The sequence below is a fragment of the Schistocerca serialis genome, chromosome 9 (assembly GCF_023864345.2).
Source record: "Schistocerca serialis cubense isolate TAMUIC-IGC-003099 chromosome 9, iqSchSeri2.2, whole genome shotgun sequence".
In the NCBI taxonomy this organism is placed as follows: Eukaryota; Metazoa; Arthropoda; class Insecta; order Orthoptera; family Acrididae; genus Schistocerca; species Schistocerca serialis.
Window position 1 is genome coordinate 153426957 of NC_064646.1, and position 25083 is coordinate 153452039.

Below are 25083 nucleotides of genomic sequence, written 5' to 3' on the forward strand. Positions count from 1 at the left end.
CAACTTCTGACTGCCAGCGGTTACACAAAGATTAAACACTGTGAATAAAGCTTTAATTCTTTCGTACAGCTACAAGAAATAAGGCTTGAAACAAGCACGAAACGTAGTTAAAGTCCATAGCCTAGATGATGTACAAGAGGGCAGCTGGCACATATATTGTAAGCATGTGGACTGCTTACGACACTGGCTTGTTGTGGCTATGCGGGCAGCTTTTGTCCCACTCTGGCAGCACGCGACCACGCCACGTGACTTGTCGTGACATCATGTGACGTAGTGGAGAGGCCCATTTCCCCGGCCTGTTGCAGTTTCGTCGCTGCTGGCTGTACATATGTGGCACCGTTGGTCGTAGGACCGAGTAGATGGGCTCTCTCCCCTGCGTAATTATCTACGGCAATTACTACTAGGTTTTACGCCCCTATTATTTTGAACAAACTACTCCTATTAGAATTTCTCTAGAATTACCAAGCGACAAAATGTCGCAAAAATGTCTTCTTACTATCGTCTCCACAATAGGTCGGCAACTGAGTTACTTTATGGAGCGGCGCCGATTCAGTTACCCAGTGGCTTCAACGCCGTAACTAAGAAGTTGGTGACGAGGATAGCACGCATCGTCAGGAGACACCCACCTGTTTCGGGTCCATGCAACTGTCTGAGGTTGTGAATTTGCCAACCACAGATATAAACGCCCTTCCCTGATAACAGAAGGGCTATAGTCATCTTAACTGTGAACTTCTTCACTTGGGCGACCACCGTAGCTCATGCGTTTAGCAGGAGCGTATAGCACCAGATCGTCTCAAGGTAAGACTTGCAGTGTTCATCCCATTTCTCAATGTTAACATGAGCACTGAGCGTGACGCTATCGACAGCAATGGTGAAACACGACTCTCAATTTCGTGAAAGAAACTGAACCCAACAGACAACAGAACAGAACTATTACTTACGACCTCTTTACATAGCATTTATCCGTCAGGTTTTTACCATGTGATTGGTTAAAGATATGATTTTAGGTGTTTCGTTGTTCCTATTTATGCAAAATTTTCGGCGACCGACCAAGTCGTCGTCTTCAGGTGCTGAGAGTTATGTTACACAATATACGCCGTTGCCAGGACTGCTTGACCCATCTTTGGTCTCCTTGTCAATCTTCTAGCACTTACGTGTATTATGCATATATTCTAGTAAGCACTACTGCCATTTAGAAACAACACCCAACACACTGCATGCTTGCCAGGCTCTTCTATGTTTCACATGGAAGACATTTAGTACGCGTATCGATGCACATCGCAGCAAACGATGCCGGAGAGGATAAGGAGCGAGAAAGATCATATGGACATACTCCCATTCCAAGGGAGGTATACCCACTTGATAGTGGAGATAAGAAGTATTTGTCATTGCGGGTTTCAGTGATTTAAAGCACGCCTGAGAACACACGCCACACTAGTGGTTATGTTCTGTGCTAATGTTCTACAGCCGGCCGCGGTGGTCTCGCGGTTCTAGGCGCTCAGTTCGGTACCGCGCGACTGCTACGGTCGCAGGTTCGAATCCTGCCTCGGGCATGGATGTGTGTGATGTCTTTAGGTCAGTTAGGTTTAAGTAGTTCTAAGTTCTAGGGGACTGATGACCACAGATGTAAGTCCCACAGTGCTCAGAGCCATTGAATGTTCTACATCCACACTCAAGAGGGCAGTGTGCTCGAGCACTATCAAAAAGTAACCGCATCACACTTCGTACCTCGGAAGGCACATCCAGCAGAGGAGCCTGGATCACGTGCCGGAAGGGCAAATATGCCTGGCCAGTGAGACGTTTTTGAGGGCTGACTATTTTTCGTGTTAATTTATCCGTTTTCAGAGCTACAAGCAGACAAAGATATTTTATGTCTAAGAATGAATGAACTGTTAAGTTCCAAGTGTTCTCCTTTTATTACAATGAACAGCCAAAACAATATGACCACTGCTCACCGGAACGTTCGATGCTGCGTGACGGTGCTACGGGCACGTGTCGCGGTAAGGAGAGTGTGTAAGCAGAGCAGAGACGGATAGGGGATCATCGTAGCGAATCACCCGGCTAATGGGGAAATCAACTAAGATAAACTACTTTGAAAAACGGCAGAGCTTGTGAACGAGTATCTCGAAAATGGTGAAGCTGATTGAATCTTCATGTGATATTGTTGGGTGCACCTAAAGAAAGAGGTAGGACAGTGAAACTACCAATTAGGGGCTAAATGGTTGGACGCACACGACTCTTCACAGAACTTGGGGTTCGGAAGGTTGCCTGCTGTGTGAAGTAGGACAGATGGCTATCTATGGCATCCCTGCCGAAACAGCAATAGGCTGGTGCTTGCACGAGTGTTTCAGAGCACTTCGTTCATTGCACATTGTTGAACCTGGAGCTCCGCAGCAGACCCCTACGTCTTACATCCAATGACGTGGTCGATTACGATTGCAGTGGTCACGGGACCATCGGGATTAGGCCGTCGATCAATGGGAGCGTGTCGCTCTCCGGGTGAAAGACGGTTTTGTTACACTAAGTCGATGGTCCTCTCCGAAAACGCCTTCATCGAGGTGAACGGCGGTTCGAAACGTGTAGCGCACCACGAACGCAACCTGGTGGCAGCAGTATTACGCTGTGGGAGAGATTCTCCTGCGTCTGCTTGGGACCTATGACAGTAATCGAAGACATGCTGCCAGCTGCGAACCACGTGCATCCCTTCATACTTCATGTCTTCTCCGACGGCGATATCATCTTTCAGCAGTATAATTGTCCGTGTCTCGAAGCCAGAATCGCGCTGCAATGATTTGAAGAGCTTGATAGTAAAATCACGATGATGTCCAGCAAATTCGCCTGATGTGAATCCCATGGGACCCTTCTGCGTCGCTATCTGCTGCTATCACCATTTACACAAATCAGCGACTCTTTATTCATGGAAATTACTTGACTTGTGCGAAGTCATCAGATGTTACGTGCCTCCACAAGCCTACCAAAAATATTGAGGAAACGATGGCATGCAGAATCGGCGCTGTATTTCCATCTAAAAATGGACCAAAAAGCTATTAAGCAGGTGGTCATATTGTTTTGGGTCTTCAGTGTATATCACAAGTTTGTTGTGGCTTCTCGAGTTTTTCGTCTTTTAAAGCAAATGGAGCACTGTAATTCAATTATGACAGTCAGAAAGTACCAAATAGACCAGATGGTGCACATTGCATCTACACAGCATGTATACGCATCCCATCAAACAGGCCGTGCCAAGTGGTAATGGGTACATTATTGTCTCAGCAATGCTGTGTGTTTGTCGCTCGTTTCTGTCAGGATCATTATAATATCATTTATAGTTTTTCCCATTTTCTATAATAACGTACTATACCAAAGCATTGCAAATTTTACAAATAAAGATTACTCGTTCTGTAAAAAATTTTCAAAAACGAAAAGTCTTAGCACTGCTGCTATGGGTAATGCATATTACGATTTCTTTTTTACCCAGTTATTAGTAAGAAAACATTTTAGAATTCGACCAAATACCTTAAGATACCGTTTTTCAGAAGTAATATACCGGTATCAGCTTCAACCTGTCGGTTTTTCCCATCCCTATTCTCCACAGCCCACAGATTGCTGTTGTTAACAATACCATCCCTTGTAAACGTGGCCTCATATGTAAGCTAGATGGATGACAAAACCCTGCGCTGTAGCGGCCGTGCTGCGAAACGACGTCAAAACCGTCGCTGCGAAGGTAACACTGTAGTTAATATGGCGTGGGAGCGTTGTAAACGTACATATAGTGGCTCCTGTCATGGAGACAACCTTACTGACGCTGATACCTCCCTCGCTGTCAAAGACTTCTTATTTCTGCAATCAAGTGTTTGTACCTCCCTTGGAACACATTTCCGTCCACACGATCTTTTCTGGTCATTACGCTCTCAGGGACCGTATCCTGCGGTTTGTTCCCATTTAGCATAATCACCTTGTGAGCTTTTAAGGCGAAGTTCGTAGGTGAATTGTCTTCACGCTCTCCGCCACGTTTGGGTACTTATCTGTGTCCCCAAATCTACGAAAATATTCCAGGACGATACTTAAATATTGACACGGACGATTTCCAGGCCATATCCTTATCCTCTCGGCGATTAATAAAGGGCAAAGGCTGCCGTAAATCTTACAGGAAATTTAATATATTTCCAACTCAGTTATTAGCATTCATTAGCAATTGTTTCAGAATTACTACACAAAGTTTTCTTTGTGCTATTTCTACCATACCTACGTCCTTAGCACGGTTGGCATTTGAGCCTTATTTTCGTCCCTCATACCTGGTACAGAAAAATGCTCTGCGTTGATATCGTTCCGCAGATCGCTAATTTCTCGCACTGCCCCATTCACAGAGATCCTTTAGGCCACTGCTAAGACATTCTGTCCAGATTTTCAGCTATAAAAATAGTCGTTGCGTCTTCTAAGCCTTCGCAGGTTACCGTTTCTGATGATTAATGGATTCTCCTTAGAATGGTGTGACTCATTAATTAGGAGCCACACCTGCGACCTACAATCTTACGCAGTTTGCGCTGATATAATTACGTCAGCATCTGCACCCTCATTTATCAGTGTCAGATAAATCAAGAACACACTCGCAGCTATTCCTCAGTCTTATGTTTGTTGCTACAGGAATCTATGATAGATTCAAGTGCAGTGTCCGTTATATTAAGTAGGTCTCGTTAAAGCCTAACAAAGGCATTGATGACGAACAATTAGCCTGTAGTGGCGACATAGGAACGGTTAGCTATACCTTTTGCTCCAAATTGAAAAGATGTTTTAGATGGAAGTCACTGATACTGAGAGTATTCTCATCAAGAGAGCTATTATATACTAAAGTTCGTATCTGTATACTCATGAAATTTAATTATAAAATCTTTTGCGTGAGTAGTAGTTATATTGCACAATTGGCTCATCCAACAGCACGGATAACTAAATACAGTTTATATCACCACAACATTTTGCCAAGGAAAATAGCAAACCTTTCATTTTTTAAAAATCTAACTTGTCTTCAGGAAGTAACTCAGATTGTTAGAACTGCAGCTTATCTTAGCTTCTCTCCGTTGTTGTGAGGGTGGTTACCGCTGGTCTTGTTTCGCCGCATAGCTGTTTTGTAAATGAAATCCTTATGCATTTACAGACAAAAAGATAGTACCCTAAGTACTGAAATGGTGCATACACGACATTAAATTCGTTTTCACTATATTAAAAGATGCCATAAAATACACTGATCTTGACCCAATCCAAGCCAAATTCCACTCAGATTAACTCCAAAATCTTCACACAAAGACTAATCCGCGTGATCACTGCCACGTCACAATAAATAATTTGACAAAAAAAAAATTTACTTTACTTCATTATTGTCGCGATTATATCAGTAACTCACATTTGGTAATTTATATTTTACAATATGCTTTTCACTTTACATAATGGTACTAATCGAAACAAATGCTCTGTTATTAGTGCAGTTCCGATCGTGTATAATTTTAAATTAAACGTTGATCTTTAAACAGTGATTTCACGTAATTACTGATTTTATCACTTACCCAGTTTCAGTGTCTGTATTTGTTCTAGATACAAATTGTTTGAGGTGAGCTGATATCAATGTCTTATCCCAGAAATGTTGATAAGACGGAAACACTTGAGTGTTACAAGAAAATTTCATCTGTATCGTAAAGAATGAATCATGGGTTGAAAGCCGGCCGCTGTGACCGAGCGGTTCTAGGCGCTTCAGTCCGGAACCGCGCTGCTGCTACGGTCGCAGGTTCGAATCCTGCCTCGGGCATGGATGTGTGTGATGTCATTAGGATAGTTAGGTTTAAGTAGTTCTGAGTCTAGAGGACTGATGACCTCAGATGTTAAGTCCCATAGTGCTTAGAGCCATTTGAAACATGGGTTGTCAGTTACATTTGCACAACTCTAAATTGAGTGTAAATTTCACAGTCACATGGTAGTTATTCAAAATTTGCGAGAAAAATGCTCGACTGTAGCATCGAATATGTTTGCTAATCCTGTCAGTATTTGATATCCCATTCTGCCACGTTACAAGTTCGTGTCAATTTTTATCGGATTTAGTTCTTCCTGAAGTCATGTAAAAGTGCTCTTCCAAGGAAGCTCTGCATGAAAACGGTATTTACGGTATTTGTCGATAAAAAAAGATGAGAGGGGCGAAAACAATCAAGCTTACTTTCCCATTGTCATTCTGTTGGCCTTTTCACTTCGGTAAACCGTCATCTGAGAATGACTAAGTTTTCCGATTTCGTATGTACATCAGATGTCTTGTCATATCTCGAGGACCCTACACTCAATTCTTCGTTGTTCGATAGTAGCTCATCGTTAAAGTTTTCCAATTCTTTTTAATCTGCATGACACTGTGTCCATGGATGATACTTCAAATTCTGGATTAAATTTATGCCTTTTTTAGTGGTAACAGAAGTGAAGATTTTCGTAGTTATTAATCCTGTGAACCAGTTTTGGAAAAACTTAAAGAGATGAGAAAAATGGGGGTGGTACTACTTAGTAGTAGTCAGATTATGTAACAGGTACAAATCGTGCTACAACTAAATCGATGTAACAACAGAATCATCTTCATGCTACAAGTATTACGTAAATCAAAAATTTATTTAAGTGTAAGGAAATAGCAATTATTTGTATTTCTTCAGCTACTGTAGTACTCGAAATGTCACTGTAACTGATTCGCCATGTATGACTCACGACTCGTTGTGACTGCTTCAATTCCGTCAGATCCTCTTCTGCTGAGTTACAGACCTCATAGAAATTCTCCTGCATATCTTGTGGGAGTAGTACTTTTGTAAGAAAGGACACTGCGGGGAAATGGCCTAGCCACAGACTATGGCATAAAATCCAGAACAAAGTTTGTTTCTGGAGCGGAGGGAGTGGTGATCTGAAACCTCCTGACAGAGTAAAACCTTGGGCCGGAGCCGTAGTTACAACTGAGATGTTCGCCTTTCGCGTGTAGGTACCTCACCAACTGAGTTACGTAAGCACGTCTCAGGACAGGCCTCACATGAACGAGTACATTTCACATTCCGCTCTAGGCATTCACTAGTGTACGAAAAATCCAAGTTGACATGAAGTTTGTAGTTATTTACAGTAACTCTGATTTGAATTGCAGGTCTCATCCAAAAAGTGGGGTCTGATGTGATGTGAAATAACAACAATGTTTTTTTGTAGAAACTAATGCTATGAGCCACTATCTTTGTTAATAGTCAGTGAAGATACAATGTGAAATGCCTGCCCTCTCTAACCGCATATATCAAGTTCACTCCATCAGTACGAGGTCTGCTGTTACTTTATGAGCTGGATATTTGCATATTATTGTGAACAGCTTACTTACTGGCTCTTTCCGGCATATTTCAGATGTGAGACCCTAGTCTCGTGTTAGGGGGTGCTGTCGCTCAAAATCCCCGTCTGATTACCTATATCTAGATTTTCCGTGGTTTCCATAAACAATTCAAGGTAAATATCGAGTCGGTCCTTTTCAAAACAACACGGCTTGTGCTCCGTCTTTACTGACATCGCCGTGGACAGGTTGTTAAATTCAGATCTTCCTTCCTTCCCTCTAAGAAAGGAACTGTGTGTGTTTGATTCCATCAGTTTCTCGAAACTGAAATGCAAAACATAATCAAACACGTATATATGCAGTTCTACACCATTTCGGACAGCAGGAAACGTTGCATTTTTTGTGGGGCTCCGTTTACTGTCCAAAGTAGACGGTAAGTTTGTATCTTTTCCAAACTCGCAGCTGTAATACACAAGTGATTCCCGGTTTCCTTAAGGGTCAAAGTTACAGTTATTAAATTAAATAACGAGATTCTGAAACTCGTAGCTCAGAAATTATCCAAAGTAAAACTCTGAAAAAGAAAAGTAGAAAATATTGTACAGTTTTATGTGGTACTCATGTTGTGTTTTTAAAAGTTAAATTTATTGATAATTATGAGCATTAGCGTTCATGTTGCCCTAGAATCATGAAACATGGCAAGAAGAGTTTTCACATTACAGGTATAGGGAAAAATCCGAAACTGGTAATTTGCAATTGCGACATGGAAAAAAAAGTCATTTGTTATCCGACTGTCTATCCTTGAATCTGTTAAGACCCTTTTTTGTCACAAGCGGTTACGTGCTTCAAGTTGAAATTTATGTCACGAACTAATTTCTACGCTCCTTCAGTGGTGTTAAAAATTTTGACTTCTAAGTCAATGTAATCAGAAGATGCTGGCATCTATGTCACATTGTGCTAATCTCCAACTCTCTGATCAAAATCTGTTGCGTACTTCCCGTTGGTCTAGGATCATGAAATTTTGCAGGAAGCTAGGTTTTACAGCACAAGTAAATGAAAATCCAGAAAATTGTTAACTTTTAATTGTATCACACGAAAAAATCTTTCTTTCTTCATTTTCTAGCCGACTTCAAAATTGAAATTAAAACACTCTCGAAAGTATTGGAATCCCTGTCACCGATCTCCTGGGAGTGTCAATGTCCATAACAGGGATACGCCGTCGAATTACTCTGTTCCTTGAATGGATGAACTGTCTACATACATGGTTATGTCTGATGGGGTCTCAGTGCGCGACGGCTACTCGCACCTGCGAAGTTCTTTACTAATCAATTCTCTGAACCTGTTTTTCGTATTTTATCTGAAAGACGCCATTGTAAATGGAATAACAATTATGCCATATTGCCCAGCATTTGATTTAAAAACGATGTCTTCAATGGAGAACTGTAGAAACAATTAAAAGTAAACTGAAACAGCGTCAACACCCATGAATCTTGACGAGTCCGTTGCGCATGGCCTGCTGTTTACGTTACAAGGTAGCTTATGGCAACCTAACTGCAGCGTAAGCCTAAATATTTATTATTTAATTATTTTTCCACGTTCCCAACAAGGTGCTCCATAAATCTCAAAACTAAAATCAATTTGCAATAACAGGAGGTTCAAGGCTATATAAGTTTAATCTGTATGAGAATGGTGTTTGTGCTTATTACACGAATGAAAGGTTTCCAGAAATTATGTCAGATAGTATTACGTTATTGTTACCTACCTCTACCAATAACAAAATGAATCGCAGCTCATTGAAGTCCGATAAAAGCAGACAAATTATCGGGGTACGAAAATTACGTAAAACTTATCAAATTTTAACTCTAGATCTAGTAAATATTCAAGAGAACTTAGGGACAGCTGTTTTCTTTGACAATTGACACATGTAACAATTATGAATGATTTTATAAAGTACGAGGTCAGTTTTTTCAGTTTTCGTCAGATTTGAAATAGAATGGCCCATATGTGACAGTCTTCTGATTCTGATAGCGTTCTGATAGAGCGTGTTTCAAAATTTTACCGATAATCATTGAGCTACTGGTGGGAATGTCTGGAGAAAAATGTTGAGTATATGTATGCACTTTATTCATCGATGGCACAGTGTATAGGAATTATGACGAACAACGTCCAGTGACACGTCGGCTAAACCAGTTAGATTTATCTCTCGAGGAATAATTTGACTTGGGTTTTGAAACGCTATTTTCATTTATTCTTGCAGCAGGCGCAGCGAACACTTAGAACACGAATTCAGCTGGTATTCTGTCAGTGTTAGAGCATATAAAAACGTACATTAACGCCAAATTTTGAGTGTTTTACCAACCACATTTGACGATTTAATTTTTGTTGTAATTTGTTGTTCTTTTCAATTTACAATAAAGATAGTGGTCGAACTGAGGATTTTTGTTCTCAATGTGCTCTTACTGTCGCCCTATCCCATATCTCCAAGATTCTCGGTAGCGTTCCAAAATTATATAACAGTAAGCACTCTGACACATCTCACAACTGAAATGCGTTTAAATGCCAAAATGATATAAGAATCGCAATTTTCCCACTATTAATCAGTGAGGTAAAGGAACTAATGTAGGAAGGATAACAGCGACTGCACTAAAACGTATCAGCTGTAAGCAGGGTCGGGCCTGATGATATGGCATCCACCTTTTTCTTCGTCTCTTGTGTTTATTCCTCGCCATTCCGTCTCCTTCGAACCGTAAAACTATTGCAAACTATAAGACTGTATTTTTAATATGTATAATAATGCAATATACCTCATCTCAAGTTCTTTTAGTAACTACTGGTAACGCATCCGCGATTATTTACAGAGTCGAACTGATACGTATAAAACAGTGTCAAATGTATGTCAATTTGTTAAATATTTATGTTGAAGATGAAAAACCATGATTATGTAGGTTTCATTTGTTTTGATTTTGCAGAAACGCTAATTTTTCAAGCATTCCAATGTTGAGGATGTCATACGTCCTTAACTATGTATTGTAATTTTGGAGGTACCCTATGCTATCATAACTCGAAGGTTATGATAGCTATGGTTGCGAGACATGGACACTGAACTCATTTACAAAAGGGAAACTTAGGGCAGCACAGAGAGCCATGGAGAGATCAATGCTGGGCTATACAAGAAAGGACAGGAAAAGGGCAGACGACATCCGGTCTTTGACGAAGGTTAATGACATCTTAGAGACAGTAGGTTCCTTTAAATGGCAGTGGGCTTGCCACGTCGCAAGAAGAAAAGACAACAGATAGACGAAGCTAGTACTGGAGTGGAGTCCGAGAGAGCACCGGAGGCCTAGAGGAAGACCACCAGACAGATGGGACAAAGACATCAAGAAGATCGCTGGTAACACCTAGCAGAGAACTGCCCAAGACCGTCCCACTTGGAGAAGACTGCTGAAAGCCTACCTGAATTCGCGACTCGAAGAGGCCACATCATTTAATGATTCAATTGGCTGATGATGATGATGACTATGCTATCAAAATTATTCGGAAACCTGGCTGAAAATGACTTACACGTTCGTAGCGCCCTCCATCGCTAATGCTGGAATTCAATATGGTGTTGGCCCACACTTAGCCAGCTTCCACTCTCGCACGTATACGTTCAGTCAGGTACTGGAAGGTTTCTTGGGGAATGGCAGCCCATTTTTCACGGAGTGCTACAATGGGGAGGGGAATCGATGTCGGTCGGCGAGCCCTGGCACGAAGTCGGCGCTCCAAAATATCCCAAAGGTGTTCTATAGGATTCAGGTCAGGACTCTATGCAGGCCAGTGCATAACATGAATGTTAATGTCGTGTAACCACGCCACCACAGGCCATGCATTATGAACAGGTGCTCGATCGTGTTGAAAGTTGAAATCGCCATCCCCGAATTGCTCTTCACTAGTAAGAAGCAAGAAGGTGCTTAAAACATCAATGTAGACCTGTGCTGGGATAGTGACACGCAAAACATGGGGTGCAAGCCTCCTCCACGAAAAACACGACCACACCATAACATCACCGCCTCCGACTTTTACTGTTAGCGCTATACACGCTGGCAGATGACGTTCACCGGTCATTCGTCACACCCACGCCTTGCCGTCGGATCACCACAGTGTGTACCGTGTTTCGTCACTCCACACGACGTTTTTCCACTGTTCAATCGTCCAATGTTTACGCTCCTTACACCAAGCGCGTCGTCGTTTCGTATTTACTGGCTGTGGCTTATGAGCAGCTGCTCGACCATTAAATCGAAGTTTTCTCACCTCGCGCCTGTGATAGTGCTTGCACTGGATCCTGACACAGATTGGAATTCCTAGGTGATGGTCTGGATAGATGTCTGCCTATTACACATTACTCTCTTCAAGTGTCGGTGGTCTCTGTCAGTCAACAGACGAGGTCGGCCTGTATGCTCTTGTGCTGTACGTGTCCCTTCGTGTTTCCTCTTCACCATCACATCGGAAACAGTGGACCTAGGTATGTTTAGGAGCGTGGAATTCTCGCGTACTGACGTATGACACAAGTGACCTGACGACATTCGAAGTCCCTGAGTTCCGCGGGGCGCCCCATTCTGCTCTCTCACGATGTGTAATGACTACTGAGGTCGCTAATATGGAGTACCTGGAAGTAGATGGCAGCACAATTTACCTAATAAGAAAAACGTATGTTTTTGGGGGTGTCCGGATACTTTTGACCACATAGTGTACATTCAGTGGTATACTGCCTTCAGATACGTTGCGAATATAGGTAGTATCAAATAATTGGAACACAAAACGACCATGACCATTGCCGAAGCTTTACTGTAGTAACAACGAAAATGTAGTAGCCAAAAAGTCATTCCATTCATTATTTTGTGTTGGTGTGTGAGAAGGGACTTAATAATTATCTTCTTGTGTTAGACGTTTAGTGTAGGATTACATCTTTTCATTATTACACTGTGGTAGCGTTAGAAATTTAAAAAAAAATGGTTCAAATGGCTCTAAGCACTATGGGAATTAACATCTGAGGTCATCAGTCCCCTAGGCTTAGAACTACTTAAACCTAACTAACCTAAGGTATAACAGGTGTAGGATTCGTTATGAATAGGAAGGTAGGGCAGAGGGTGTGTTACTGTGAACAGTTCAGTGACCAGGTTGTTCTAATCAGAATCGACAGCAGACCAACAACGACAACGATAGTTCAGGTATACATGCCGACGTCGCAAGCTGAAGATGAACAGATAGAGAAAGTGTATGAGGATATTGAAAGGGTAATGCAGTATGTAAAGGGGGACGAAAATCTAATAGTCATGGGCGACTGGAATGCAGTTGTAGGGGAGGGAGTAGAAGAAAAGGTTACAGGAGAATATGGCTTGGGACAAGGAATGAAAGCGGAGAAAGACTAATTGAGTTCTGTAACAAGTTTCCGCTAGTAATAGCGAATACCCTGTTCAAGAATCACAAGAGGAGAAGGTATACTTGGAAAAGGCTGGGAGATACGGGAAGATTTCAATTAGATTACATCATGGTCAGACAGAAATTCCGAAATCAGATACTGGATTGTAAGGCGTACCCAGGAGCAGATATAGACTCAGATCACAATATAGTAATGATGAAGAGTAGGCTGAAGTTGAAGACATTAGTCAGGAAGAATCAATACGCAAAGAAGTGGGATACGGAAGTACTAAGGAATGACGAGTTACGTTCGAAGTTCTCTAACGATATAGATACAGCAATAAGGAATAGCGCAGTAGGCAGTACAGTTGAAGAGGAATGGACATCTCTAAAAAGGGCCATCACAGAAGTTGGGAAGGAAAACATAGGTACAAAGAAGGTAGCTGCGAAGAAACCATGGATAACAGAAGAAATACTTCAGTTGATTGATGAAATGGTTCAAATGGCTCTGAGCACTATGGGACTCAACTTCTGAGGTCATTAGTCCCCTAGAACTTAGAACTAGTTTAACCTAACTAACCTAAGGACATCACACACATCCACGCCTGAGGCAGGTTTCGAACCTGCGACCGTAGCGGTCTCGCAGCTACAGACTGCTGCGCCTAGAACCGCACGGCCACTTCGGCCGGCGATTGATGAAAGGAGGAAGTACAAACATGTTCCGGGTAAATCAGGAATACAGAAATAGAAGTCGCTGAGGGATGAAATAAATAGGAAGTGCAGGGAAGCTAAGACGAAATGGCTGCAGGAAAAATGTGAAGACATCGAAAAAGATATGATTGTCGGAAGGACAGAGTCAGCATACAGGAAAGTCAAAACAACCTTTGGTGACATTAAAAGCAACGGTGGTAACATTAAGAGTGCAGCGAGAATTCCACTGTTAAATGCAGAGGAGAGAGCAGATAGGTGGAAAGAATACATTGAAAGCCTCTATGAGGGTGAAGATTTGTCTGATGTGATAGAAGAAGAAACAGGAGTCGATTTAGAAGAGATAGGGGATCCAGTATTAGAATCGGAATTTAAAAGATCTTTGGAGGACTTGCGGTCAAACAAGGCAGAAGGGATAGATAACGTTCCATCAGAATTTCTAAAATCATTGGGGGAAGTGGCAACAAAACGACTATTCACGTTGGTGTGTAGAATATATGAGTCTGGCGATATACCATCTGACTTTCGGAAAAGCATCATCCACACAATTCCGAAGACGGCAAGAGCTGACAAGTGCGAGAATTATCGCACAATCAGCTTAACAGCTCATGCATCGAAGCTGCTTACAAGAATAATATACAGAAGAATGTAAGAGAAAATTGAGAATGCGCTAGGTGACGATCAGTTTGGCTTTAGGAAAAGTAAAGGGACGAGAGAGGCAATTCTGACGTTACGGCTAATAATGGAAGCAAGGCTAAAGAAAAATCAAGACACTTTCATAGGATTTGTCGACCTGGAAAAAGCGTTCGACAATATGAAATGGTGCAAGCTGTTCGAGATTCTGAAAAAAGTAGGGGTAAGCTATAGAGAGAGACGGGTCATATACAATATGTACAACAACCAAGAGGGAATAATAAGAGTGGACGATCAAGAACGAAGTGCTCGTATTAAGAAGGGTGTAAGACAAGGCTGTAGCTTTTCGCCCCTACTCTTCAATCTGTACATCGAGGAAGCAATGATGGAAATAAAATTACGGAGTGGAATTAAAATACAAGGTGAAAGGATATCAATGATACGATTCGCTGATGACATTGCTATCCTGAGTGAAAGTAAAGAAGAATTAAATGATCTGCTGAACGGAATGAACAGTCTAATGAGTATGATTTGAGAGTAAATCGGAGAAAGACGAAGGTAATGGGACGTAGTAGAAATGAGAACAGCGAGAAACTTAACATCAGGATTGATGGTCACGAAGTCAATGAAGTTAAGAATTCTGCTACCTAGGCAGTAAAATAACCAACGACGGACGGAGGAAGGAGGACGTCAATAGCAGACTCGCTATGACAAAAAAGGCATTTCTGGCCAAGAGAAGTCTACTAATATCAAATACCGGCCTTAATTTGAGGAAGAAATTTCTGAGGTTGTACGTCTGGAGTACAGCATTGTATGATAGTGAAACACGGACTGTGGGAAAATCGGAACAGGAGAGAATCGAAGCATTTGAGATGTGGTGCTATAGACGAATGTTAAAAATTAGGTGGACTGCTAAGGTAAGGAATGAGGAGGTTCTACGCAGAATCGGAGAGGAAAGGAATATGTGGAAAACACTGATAAGGAGAAGGAACAGGATGATAGGTCATCTGCTAAGACATGAGGGAATGACTTCCATGGCACTAGAGGGAGCTGTAGAGGGCAAAAACTGTAGAGGAAGACAGAGATTGGAATACGTCGAGCAAATAATTGAGGACGTAAGTTGCAAGTGCTACTCTGAGATGAAGAGATATGCACAGGAAAGGAATTCGTGGCGGGCCGCATCAAACCAGTCAGTAGACTGATGACCAAAAAAAAAAAAAACCTACGGACATGACACACACCCATGCCCGAGGCAGGATTCGAACCTGCGACCGTCGTAGCAGCGCGGTTCCGGACTGAAGCTCCTAGAACCGCTCGACCACAGCGGTCGGCGAAATTTTTAAATTCGGTCAAATAATTAGTGACCTGAACTAGATTATCTGCACTTCCTACTGGTCGCTGTGTCTCATGGAGCAGACGTCTGCGTTTGCTACGATCTGTCAGGGATTCCTGTCTTATTCGTAAACTGTCTACATGAATGACGGATAAAATATCTGTTATGATACCTTTCATGATATTTTCTTTTGTATATAAACTGTTATTGTTTCATCCATTTCCAAAATACGTACAAGAATAGTGAATTTTACCTTCATTTACAAAGAATTTTCTCTTCACAAATAAATTATTTTATGTCTGCGTTATATTTTTGTTCTGGCCTTCAGTGCGTAGATTGACAACTTAGAGTAGCAATTGCACCCTTCGTCCTCAATAATTTGCTGCGTATGTTCCAATCTCTATCTTCCTCTACAATTCTTACCCTCTATTGCTACTTCCTCTAGTACTTAGGACGTTATCCAAAGATGCCTTAACGGAAGTCCAAATATTCTGTTCCATCTTCTTATTAGTGTTTTCTATACGTTCCTTTCCTCGTCGATTCTGCGTAGAACCACCTCATGTCTTACCTTTTCTGTCCACCTAATTTTCGTGTGTAGCACCACATCTCAAAGGTTTCGATCCACATGTGTCCTAAATTTCCCACAGTCCATGCCCCACTAGTATACTGGGTGAGTCACCTAACATTACCGCTGGATATATTTCGTAAACCACATCAAATACTGACGAATCGATTCCACAGACCGAACGTGAGGAGAGGGCCTAGTGTAATTGGTTAATACAAACCATAAAAAAATGAACGAAAGTATGTTTTTTAACACAAACCTATGCTCTTTAAATGGAAACCCGTTAGTTTTGTTAGCACATCCGAACATATAAACAAATACGTAATCAGTGCCGCTTGTTGCATTGTAAAATGTTAATTACATCCGAAGATATTGTAACCTAAAGTTGACGCTTGAGTACCACTCCTCCGCTGTTCGATCGTGTGTATCGGAGATCACCGAATTACGTAGGGATTCAAAGGGAACGGTGATGGACCTTAGGTACAGAAGAGACTGGAACAACACATTACTTTAACATGCTAACACCTTTTTATTGGTCTTATTTACTGACGCACATGTACATTACCAGGAAGGGTGAGGTACACGTACACATGTGGTTTCTGTTTTCAATTACGGAATGGAATGAAGTGTGTCCCGACATGTCAGGCCAATAGATGTTCAATGTGGTGGACATCATTTGCTACACACAATTGCAATCTCTGGCGTAATGAATGTCGTACACGCCGCAGTACTGCCGCAGAAACCACGTGTGTACGTGTACCTCACCCTTCATGGTAATGTACATGTGCGTCAGTTGAAAAGACCAATAAAAAGGTGTTAGCATGTTAACGTAATGTGCTGTTCCAGTCTCTTCTGTACCCTTTGGATCCCTACGTAATTCGGTGCTCTCCGATACACACGATCGAACAGCGGAGGAGTGGTACTCAAGCGTCAACTTTAGGTTACAATATCTCCGGATGTAACTAACATTTTACAATGCAACAAACGGCACTGATTACGTATTTGGTTATATGTTCAGATGTGCTAACAAAAGTAACGGGGTTCCATTTAAAAAAACGTAGGTTTGTGTTAGAAAACATACTTCTGTGCATTTTTTTATGGTTTGTATTAACCAGTTACACCAGCCCCTCTCCTCACGTTCGGTCTGTGGAATCGATTCGTCAGTATTTGATGTGGTTTACGAAATATATGCAGCGGTAACGTTAGGTGACTCATCCTGTATAATGCTGTGCTGCAAATGTACATTCTCCGAAATTTCTTCCTAAAGACCTGTTTTTGATACTACCTGTCTTCTCTTGGTCAAGAATACCTTTTCCGCCAGGTGACAAAATTCCCTAACTTTAGCCTAGATCCCCAATTGTGATGTTAAATTTCACACGGTTCTCATTTCTGCTACTTCTCATTACTTTGGTCTTCCTTAGATTTACTCTCAGTCCACACTCTGTACTTATTAGACTGTTCATTCCATTCAACACATCGTGCAATTCTTCCTAACTTTCACTGATGATGGCATTGTCATCACCGAATTTTGTCTGTGATGTCATTTCACCGTGAATTTTGATCCTACTCTTGAAACTCTTGTCTGTTTTTACCATTCCTTTTTCTATGTGTAGACGGAACAGTTGTGGTGAAAGACTAGTCCCATGTCTTACACACTCTTTAATCTGAGCACTTTGTTCTTGGTCTTGTATTACCGGCCTTACGTTACAGATCACCCTATTTTTCTCAGAATTTCGAAGATCTTGTACCATTTTACATTGTCGATCGCCTTTTCCGGGCCGACGAAACCTATGAGCAAGTCTTGATTTTTCTTTAGTCTTGCTTCCATTACCAACTGCAACGTGAGAACAGCCTGGTGCCTTTACCATTCCTAAAGCGAAACTGATCGTCATCTGGCACATCCTCAATTTTCTTTTCCATTCCTTTGTTCACAGTCAAAAAAAGTTTTGTCTCCTCGGTTCCGACAATTCCGGAACCTGTACAGAAAATTGGAATAGATATCAACATGAACATCATTTCGCCCTTTTTATTGCTTATGAAAACCACACATTGCATGTTGTAACACCATACAGCGAGGCCTTCAGTCGTGGTAGTCCAGATTTCTGTAGACACCAGTACCTCTAAAAATCAATAGCACGCCCTCTTGCATTGATGCATGCCTGTATTCGTCGTGGCACACCATCCACAAGTTCATTAAGACGTTGTTGGGTCCATATTGTCCCACCCCTCAACGGCGATTCGGCTTGGAACCCACAGAGTGGTTGGTGTGTTACGTAGTCCATAAATAGCCCTTTTCAATCCATCCTAGGCATTTTCGATAGGGTTCATGTCTGGAGAACATGCTCCCCACTCTAGTCGAGCAATGTCGTTATCCTGAAGGAAGTCATTCTCAAGATGCGCACGATATGGACGCGAACTGTCGTCCATGAAGAAGAATGCCTCGCCAATATGCTGCCGATATGGTTTCACTATCGGTCGGAGGATGGCATTCACGTATCGTACAGCCGTTACGCCGTCTTCCTTGACCACTAGCGGCGTACGTCGGCCCCCACGTGATGCCACCCCAAAACAGCAGGGAACCACCTTGCTGCACTCGCTGGGCAGTGTGTCTAAGGCCAACAGCCCGACCGTATTGCCTCCAAATACGTCTCCGACGATTTTCTGGTTGAAGGCAATGCAACACTCATCGGTGAAGAGAATTGGATGCCAATCCTGAACGGACCATTCGGCGTGTTGTTGGGCCCATCTGTACCGCGCTGCGTGGTGTCGTGGTTGCAAAGGTGGACCTCGCCGTGGACGTCGAGAGTGAAGTTGCGCGTCATGCAGCTTATTGCGCACAGTTTGAGTCTTATGGCGACGTCCTGTGGCTGCACTAAAAGCATTATTCAACAAGGTGGCTTTGCTGTCAGGGTTCCGCCGAGCCATAATCCGTAGGTAGCGATCATCCAGTGCGGTAGTAGCCCTTGGGCGGCCTGAGCGAGTTCCTGTCTCTCTGTATCTCCTCCATGTTAGTTGGATGACTCCGAGGCGCCTGACAATTCCCTTGTTGAGAGCCCTTCCTGGCACAAAGTAACAATGCTGACGCGATCGAATCGCTGCATTGACCGTCTAGGCATTACTGAACTACAGACAACACGAGCCGTGCATCTCCTCCCTAGTGGAATGACTGGAACTGATCGGCTGTCGAATCCCCTCCGTCTAATAGGCGCTGCTCATGCATGGTTGTTTACATATTTCGGTGTGTTTAATGACATTTCCCATACTCGTCTGCTTAGAAATCCTTGTCCTCCTTCGAAGTCACTTAACTGACCCAACTATATCTAGACTGAGCCTCAGCATTTCCATTTTCAGATTTTATAGCTTTCCTACCACGTTCAAACGTCTGACATCCCACTCCCCGACTCGTAAGTAGAGCGTTACCCATTCGTTGATTTTTCAATCTATTTGTCATTGTGACCTCTCCCGCTTCAGTCGCCTGCCGGCGATTCGAATGGGGGTCTCTTACGGAAGCTTTTGCTAATCATGACACTTTTCAGTTACAGGTCACATGTCCTGTGGATACACGTTATGTAACTTTAATGCAGCAGTTTCCATTGCCTTCTGCATACTCATGTTAATCATTGCTGATTCTTCCGCCTTAAGGGGCAACCCACCCCAGGAGCAGGGGAGTGCCCTGTAACTCCATCTGTACCTCCGCCCTCTTTGAAAAGGCCGTTGGCTGAATAAGAGTAACTTCTATGGCGAAAGTCTTCGGCCGCCATTGCTGATGATTTTTTATTCAAAGTATAAGTGGAGACTGGTTTCGAACGCGGGACCGAGGACGTTGCCCTACCACTCGACCACAGGTGCTATAATTATTATCCACCAAATCGGTTAAGTACCTCCTCATTAGTTATTCGATCCATCCATAAAATGTTCAACATTTTCCTATAGCATCACATTTCAAAAGCCTCTTCCCTCCTTTGTCTGAACTTATCATCCACAATTCACTTTAGAAAGACTTCCTAACGCTTAAATTTATATTGGACGTAAAAAAAATATTTTTTCCAGAAGCGCGTTTCTTACCATGGCTAGTTTGAATATTACATCCTTTCTACACCATCCATCATCAGTTATTTTTTGCACAAATGAGAAAATTTTCGATTGGTTGTGGTTTATCGGTAGCGGCAGATACTCCTTAAACGAAACCTTCATCGATATTTTTTGTTCTACTAGTCCTTTCGATAACTTGCGGTGGCCATTTATCTTTGGTCACTTTATGTAGTTGGAGTGTCCGAAGGCGCTGTACAACTACCTGAGAGATTATTGCCGCGGGAGACAGGTTTCTTTAATATGCCCAGGAAAGGAAACAACGAAGATCACAGCAAAACTGTAGTTCGCAGGGAACAGTGTGTGGTCCACAGTCTTGGAATGTAGCATCTGAGCCAGTACTACAGTACCCATTTGGCAGCGTTAACATAAGCGGTCTAGTAGCATTTGCATATGATGTGTTGTTCGTTGTTTTCCGGAAGAATTATAGTAGTCAAATATGATGCGACACTCCATGAACTAAAGGATGGAGTCAAAGTGTCAAATTATCACTATAAAAAAAGCACGGTTTCATCAGTAATGAGTATCTTACGTGGTTAATAGGTATTCAGAAGTATTACTTCGTCAATCCATACAATACAAACGGAATTATCCAAGCTGGCACTCTCTACGCAGATTTTTTGAGCGTGATGGCCTCACGTTTTTTAACAATTGGGACTCACCCCTCACTTGCCGCGAATCCTTCAAGCCGGGAAGACTGACAACAGACTTCGCTTTTTCCTTCACCAAGAAATTACCCACGTGCGGGTTTTATCCTCTATACTTATTTATCCACCGGAGCAAATACTCTTCGCGATGGGGAAATCTTTCGTGAAGTGACCCCTTTCTTCCTGTGAGGGGAAGCACTTTCAGTGATAAAATATTTATTTCTTTAAAACATCGACAGTGTAGATGGTAAAATAGCGAACTATTTCGCAATATTTTTTATCGGAGTTCCATTCTCCATTGCTATAATTACAAGCTTTGTTTCATTAATAGGAAGACACTTCTTCCTTCTAGCGCTCATGGCGTTTCACAGTTCAAAGAAACACGGATTGACTACACACACTAGGACAGCAGACTACAGATTGAACAAGGCAGCGGTCGGAGAACCTAACGACAGGTGGTCTGAGCCTGCACCGGGGACTTAAAATTGTAGGGAGTGCGGCAGCCCTGACGTCACATTAACAGGAATTAGTGAGATGCTCTTACTGTTACAACTTCAGATTACCGAAGAGACCAAAACATATTTACCATTTTTCTCTTTACCGAGCATATTTCAAGGAATCGGAAAGATTTTCAAATTCTTGAGAGTCTGAAATTATAGAAGGTCAAATTATCGAGGTTCGACTGCACTACGTACTAATAAATAACAAGAAACTTTCGTGATCCTGTTATGAGATTTTCACTTCAGTTGCTGTTGTGGTATTCAGTTCTGAGATGGGTTCGATGCAACTCCTCGTGTTACTCTATCCTGCGCAAGCTGTTTCATCTCCAAGTAACTACTGCAACTTACATCCTTCTGAATCAGCTTAGTGTATTCATCTCTTGGTGTCTCTCTACGATTTTTATCGTCCACCCTGCCCTCCATTACTAAATCAGTGATCCCTTGATGCCTCAGAACATGTACTACCAATCTATCCCTTCTTCTGGTGAAGTTTTGCCACAAATTTCTCTTCTCCCCAATTATATTCAGTATCTCCTCATTAGTTACAGGATCTACCCATTTAATCTTCAGCATTCTTCTGTAGCCCCACATTTCGAAAGCTTCTATCCTTTTCTTGTCGAAACTATTTATCGTCCACGTGTCACTTCCATACATGACTACACTCCATACAAATACTTTCGGAAAAGACTTCCTGACAAATTTATCTTCTTCACGTGCGCTATCCTTGCCATACCCAGTCTACATTTTATATCCTCTATATTTCGACCATTATCAGTTGTTTTGCTCCCCAAATAGCATAACCCATCTACTACCTTAAGTGTCTCATTTCCTAATCTAATTCCCTCAGCATTACCTAATTTAATTCGATTACATTCCATTATTTTCGTTTTGCTATTGCTGATGTTCATCTTGTATCCTCCTTTCAAGACACCGTCCATTCCCTTCAACTGCTGTTCCACGTTCTTTACTGTCTCGGACAGAATTACAATGTCATCAGCAAACCTCAAAGTTTTTATTTCTTCTCCAAGATTTTGAATTCCCACTCGGAATTTTTCTTTTGTTTCCCTTACTGCTTGTTCAATATACAGATTGAATAACATCGGGGGTAGGCTGCAACCTTGTCTCACTCCCTTCTCAACCACTGCTTCCCTTTTATGCGCTGGTCGCTGTGGCCGAGCGGTTCTAGGCGCTTCAGTCCGGAACCGTGCTGCTGTTACGGTCGCAGGTTCTAATCCTGCCTCGGGAATGCATGTGTGTGATGTCTTCCGGTTAGTTGGGTTTAAGTAGTTCCAAGTCTAGGGCACTGATGACCTCAGATGTTAAGTCCCATAGTGCTTAGAGACATTTCAACCATTTGAACCTTTCATGCCCCTCGACTCTTATAACTGCCATCTGGTTTCTGTACAAATTGTAAATAGCCTTTCGCTCCCTGTATTTTACCCCTGCTATCTTGAGAATTTGAAAGAGAGTATTCCAGTCAACGTAGTCAAAAGCTTTCTCTAAGTCTACAAATGCTACAAGCGTAGGTTTGCCATCCCTTAGCCTATTTTCTAAGATAAATCGTAGGGTCAGTATTGTCTCACGTGTTCCAGCATTTTGATGGAATCCAAACTGATCTTCCCCGAGGTCAGCTACTACCAGTTTTCCCATTCCCCTTTAGAGAATTCGTGTAAGCATTTTGCAGCCGTGACTTATTAAACTGGTAGCTCGGTAATTTTCACACCTGTCGACACCGGCTTTCTTTGGGATTGGAATTATTATAGACTTCTTGAAGTCTGAAGGTACTTCACCTGTCTCATACATCTTGCTCACAAGATAGTAGAGTTTTGTCTGGGCTTGCTCTCCCAAGGCTATCAGTAATTCTAATGGAATGTTGTCTACTCATGGGGCCTTGTTTCGATATAGGTCTTTTAGTGGTATGTCAAACTCTTCACTTCAGTATACGACGTAAAATAAAAACATATCTTTAACATTAAGGATTCCTTCAAATCACTTGTGAATTTCAGTACACGTTTCGGTACCTTCATATGACTGATAAATATCGCAGCCCTTTCTGATCGGAAGAATGCTGCATGGCAATATTGATGAGATATGAAGTGACGAGAATGGAAGAACAGTCAGGACGCTGTATACAGTTACATTATTATTATCTTACCGTTTTATTTTTCTCTGAGTATTCCATTCTTCTTAGAGACTGAAAATTAAGGTTCTTACGGTCATACTGGCAAGTCTGCATTGAATGCTGTTTAGGTTAAGACAATCGATACGTTCCACGTGCCAACATGGCCACAAGAGCTATTTATTTCTGTATTATGCCCATCGCGTGGCGATACCATTATAAAGATTCGTTGAATGTACCGCGCTGTGGATTTCTGTCCAATGTTTGAGGCCCCTCAGGGTGCGTTGGACGATTGCCTAGTTCTTCTGCAACGAAGCGCTGTCGGAATCTTTTAGTTACATCATTTCTCTCCGCTGCAAATCAGAAGTTAAAGTCTAGATACTAGACTTACCTAACTCTTAGATCATCTGAATGAGCTCAGTGGTCCTAATGCTTCATCCACCGTTGTCTCAGGAGGGCAGATAGCTTGGCTAATACCTGCCCGTCCGTTTCCTAAAACCGAGTCAGTGAGTCGGGCTGACTCGCTCACTCTAACAATCGATTTCCGATAGGGCTCCAAATCTAATTAATGCGGCCAACCCCGCGGAGCTCCAGCGTTGCAGCTGGGCCGCCTGACCGCCCCACGCTGCCTCACTCGGCCTGTCGGGAACAAAACCTCCGGCTCTGGCTCGCTGGAACGAGTTCACAGCGCGCCGTTCTAATTACGACTACTGACACAGCGAGCGTCCGCGTCCTGTTAATCTACTAAGTGCCTCGGAGATAAAGATACTCTCACATATTTGCTGTCTGCAGCCTCACACGCATGAAAAATACTGCGCTACCTGCCAACAAGTGTATCACAGCCATCACTGTAATAACTCGAATTGTTTAATATGCATTATTACACTAGACCGATAGGAACATTTAAACAAATTTAAAAATGTCTTTTTAAGTTCAGTAAGAAAGCATAATTGTTACAATTAAGCTGTCACATTTCAATTTTAGTTGTATGTTAGATAAATAGTGTTTGTTGTAAAAAAACCTTCATAGTGCAATTGAAGCTGAAAGCTAAATTTCTGTTAATCAAAGACACACAACATTTAATTAAGAGATCGTTAGGAAACAGAAGGAATCAACAAAGCAAAATAAAATCTTCTCGGGCTTCCAGGCGTTTAAGGTTATAATCTCACAAGCTATAGACCGAGCTCTCCTCGAACATTGTCAAGCGTTATATGACTGCCATGTCGCTGTGGCCTCGCCGCCATATAGCCGCGGTGACGTCACTGGTCCGCGACGTCATCGTTTGGCGGAAATCCATTGAGGAAAAAAAAGTTTAAATGTGTGTGAAATCTTATGGGACTTAACTGGTAAGGTCATCAGTCCCTAAGCTTGCACACTACTTAACCCAAATGATCCTAAGGAAAAACACGCACACCCATGCCCGAGGGAGGACTCGAACCTCCACCGGGACCAGCCGCACATGCCATGACTGCAGCGCTTAAGACCGCTCGGCAAATCCCGCGTGGCAAACCATTGAGAACCTCAGCCACAGTGTCTACAGGAAACATACACATGCGGGTTGATATCTACACGGTCGCAGCCAGCACCACCCGACATGGAAAGGTGGTCTTCTGAACAGCCTCGTCTAATGTGCTGAAGTCGTCTCAGACAATGAAAACCTGACACTAGAACTAAGCCACCTCCGGAAAGTCTTTTGAGATAATTGCTAACATCATTTCCAGGTATCACAGGCTATGTATGATGAAACGCGCAAGAAAATCACCACCTACGGAGAGAACAAGAA

At 42.4% G+C, this 25083-nt stretch overlaps 1 protein-coding gene across 2 annotated transcripts in view; it reads left to right on the forward strand.

Annotated features, from left to right (window-relative positions):
- Nucleotides 1-25083, forward strand: part of LOC126419152 (TWiK family of potassium channels protein 18) — a 1284255-nt gene that overhangs the window by 914350 nt on the left and 344822 nt on the right. The window lies entirely within an intron of this gene.